The sequence below is a fragment of the Solanum stenotomum genome, chromosome 7, assembly GCF_019186545.1.
Source record: "Solanum stenotomum isolate F172 chromosome 7, ASM1918654v1, whole genome shotgun sequence".
NCBI lineage: Eukaryota > Viridiplantae > Streptophyta > Magnoliopsida > Solanales > Solanaceae > Solanum > Solanum stenotomum.
The window spans coordinates 18,449,070-18,453,238 of NC_064288.1; positions in this window are offsets into that span (position 1 = coordinate 18,449,070).

Consider the following 4,169-nt stretch of genomic DNA (forward strand, 5'->3'; position numbering starts at 1 on the left):
TGCTCTGATACAAAGTTTGTCACACCCCGAGGCTACCCCCTTGACGTAAACCAGAGACCTAGGATCACAAGTGACCCCAAGCTAACCCTAAGCTGGCATATCATAAGCAAACTGAACATATCTATGAAAACATGAACTACTGTGGAAGGTAAATAAATTTATTACTGATAGTGGGGGATACCCAAATCTGGTCTGAATATATAAAATATACTAAGAGTTTAGTGATACTGAATAATCACTCAAAACTAATGTTGAATCTAATACTATGTCTAGAAAAGCATCTATTGACTAGAGTTGGTGGGACATCTCCTTGGCTAACCCTAGCCAAACTGAAATTGAAATGAAAGACTGAAATAGAAAACATGTTGTGTGAAGATGAAACATGATGGTAAGTTCTAAGCTGTGACGAACCCTTCTTGTTCAAACAAGGAGTGGACCAAGTTGTGTGAAAATTTATTCCTAAAAGTGAGGTCAAGCAAGTGCTCGAAATTTGTAATGCAAGTCCTTCTGAAGGGCATCATCAAGGTAAGCGGACAACTCACAAGGTATTGCAATCTAGTTTCTTTTGGCCCTCTTTGTTATGTGAATCCATAGCTTATTATAAAGAATGTGACTAATGTCAATGGTTTGGAACTGTTTCTAGAAGACATAAGTGCCACTAAACAATATTCTTAAGATAAAAATCTTTGATGTGTAGGGTATTGAATTCATGGGTCGCTTCACACTATCAGATGAAAACCAATACAGTCTTGTGGAGGTTGATTATATGTCAAAATGGGTTGAGGTTATAGCTCTTCCTACGAATGATTCAAAGGTGGTAATTAAATTCATAAAAAAGCCCATTTTCTGTTGTTTTCGTACTCCAAGAGTGATCATAAGTGATGGAGATAAGCACTTTATTAGCCATTTAGAGAAGAATCTTCTAGCAAGTATGGTATACTTCATCAGGTGGCTAGAACATGCCACCCACAAACTAGTGGCCAAGTGGAAGTATCCCATCTAGAGGGGAAGCAGATCTGGCAGAGAATAATGAATGCTCAACGAAAATATTGGTCAGGGAAACTTAATGATTGTTTATGGGTGTATAGGACATCATATAAAACACCCATATGGCCTTCTCTCTATCACATGGTGTTTGGAAAAGCATGTGTTAGAGCATTAAACATATTGATCAATAAAGAAGTTGAATCATGACCTAGAGCTAGTCAGTAGAAAAAAAATAGACCAATTATACAAACTTGAGGTGTTTAAGCTCCATTCTTACGAGAATTCTAAGTTTTACAAAGAAAAGAACAAAAGATGGCATGACAAGTACATAGTCCCACACAGTTTTAATTTGGGAAAATAGGTACTACTCTTCAACTCTAGACCTATATTAATCCTCAAAAAAAGAAAGTGTAGATTGAATGGGCCTTTCGAAGTTGTGAGGATGACCTAACACAATGCCGTTGAACTTAAACGCAAGGACGCAACAACATTATTGGTGAGCGATCAATGGGTCAAGCACTCTATTCGTATAGATGCAGATCAAGATAGAGAATCTCTTGAGCTAAATGATGAATTATCCAAAGTTGAGTAGAGCCGCAACGTTAAATTAGGAGCTCCATGAGAGGCAACCCTTGAAATAATGTATTAATTAGTTATTTTTTAGTTTGATATTTTTTGTTTTTAGGATTTAGTCCAATTTTAGTTTATTTTAAGTCGGGTAAAAATTAGTTAAATTTGAAGCATTTGTAAAAGTTAGGAAATATAATAAAAGAGAAAATGAGAAAAATACAAAAAGATGAGTCGTACCACAACCAAAACTGAGGCGCTAAGTGGGAGGCAACCCACAATAATTTATTTAATGTAAATTGGTTGATGTGTAGGATTTGGAAGGTGTGTCGTTCGAAAAGAGGATAAGATGAATGAAAAAGGACCAAATCAATGGGCGACAAGGCCGGGCGCCGTGCCAGGTGCAAACGTTCAAAGACTCATTTTTGGGCTACTAGCGCCACCTTATGCCCACCACCTCTCTATTTTAAAAAAAAATAGTCGTGGGAAACACTCAAAATTCATCCTTAAATCCTATACCTACCAAAATTCACCTAAGTTTTAACTGTACCCGACATCCCTTCTCCCAAATCCTCTCAACTTTCAAAAAAAATTCTTCTTCCTATTCACTCACATTCTTTCCCAAAATCTTTAAATCCTACATTGTTTCTCCCCTAAAGAATTTTCTAACCGTCATTACTGCATCAAAACTCATCAATTACCAAAGCAAAATCAAAACCACCTCACCCCACCCCCACTGTCTACCCGACACATCTCTCTCCCACATCCAAAATAATATTTCTTCCCTTTCCTTCAACCTTTGTGGGTTATAATAGTACCTAGAGGAAATAGTTTAGACTTTGGAGCAGGTACAAGCGAAACAGGAAAGGGTCCTCCGCCAGAACTTCTATTGAGGAACTTATCGGATAGCAACCACCATATTTCGGTAAACAAGTGGTGGAACAAATTGGAGAAGAGTTGTATGATTATCAATAGGAAGTGAACTACTTCCTATGTTTATGCCTTGGGCATCGAACGCATCTTCTTCAACCAAGGTGAGTGAAACTTAAGTCTTGTGCGTAATTTTTACGCGAATATGATAACTTATCATTTGACTCTAAATAGGGGTGATATAAGGGGTATGCCTGTGTAGTTTATTGTTGAAGTGTTAATTGAATTTTTTAGTACTACTGATTGTGTTCAATTTGAATTCCAAGTTATGAAAGCGTGACATCTTTCTAAAGATATACGCCATACTCTTTGTGGTGTTAACTCAATAGATAGGTGGAAAATAACTAAAGATATGGGTAGATATGCTACTCTTCATTATGCCTATTTGAATCAAGAGGCACGTGTTTGGTTGACAATTATGTCTTGTACCTTGTTGCCTTGCAAGCATACATACAAAGTCACAAGAGAGAGAGGGTGGGGCTAGTTTATAGACTCATGAAAGGGATGTTAACAAATGTGGGTGCTATACTTTCTCAAAATATGTTGAAGTTTTGGAGTAGAAAGACATGGTGCTTTTGCTATGGGAGCTAGTTAAATCGATACTTACGTTCATTGGAGATTAAAGAGAAAGTTCATGATGTGTGTCTAGCCCGTGCCCCTTATTTAATGTTTCATCTGGTTGATGTTACAAATAAGGCAAAAGATGAGTCACATGGGACAATTTTATCAATAGCGGATGGGCAAGAGAGGGACGATATTTTGATGGGTCAGATGTATGACATGGCTAATCTACAGTTGCATATTGGGGACCATCAGGTCACAAATGAGGATATGGCCACTTTGGAGGAGCATTACCCTCTAACGGACATCGCCAAGTATATGTGTTGTATGGGACTGACATCTTAAGAGCTTATTGATAGTGATTATGCCACTGCTAATGAAAAGGATGATGAGGATGAGTCTAATGAATATAGGATTGAAGATGCTTGTGAAACTGGTGCATGTAATGCTAATATGACCTTCATGGTTATGGATTTGCTTATTGTGAGCGCTAGGCTAGAGGCCTACATGGAGTTCTCTTTTACTCTATATTATCCTTTTATTTGTGCATCGGGAATAATGTTATCTTTAAGTGTGGGGTGGGAATTGAACTTTCATGTAAATACTTTTACTGCTTTATCGAGTCTTTTTGTTTCTTAGGTAGGTTCCTTGACTCTTTATTTTCAGTTCTTTTCTTGAGGATAGTCTCTTTGAACGGACTAGGACTAGTTTATGCTTATTTTATTTTGTTAGTTGAGTTATAGAGTTGTCGTAGAAGTGTTTTTTTCCTAATGATAGATGGATGACGACCGTCTTATGGGAAAATTAGTCACAGGATTGGTAGATTATAAACTCAGACTTTGGTATTTTAAAACCATGCTTAAAAAGTTAAAAAAACTTCATGGGTAGTTCACACTTGATTATGCAACTATAATGGAAATAGCCACCTTAAGACACACATAGGTTCTTTGTTTTGACTCTACATTGATAAATTTGGGCTTAATTGTGTGAGAAACACGCAATGTGATTTGTATGAGCATTCTAAGTTGTTTATCCCCTTTTGTGTATGTGATGATGCTATATGTAGTGAGTGTTTGCTTAGTTCTTGCATAGAATGACATCTAGAACTTTCCATGTGTGTGCTT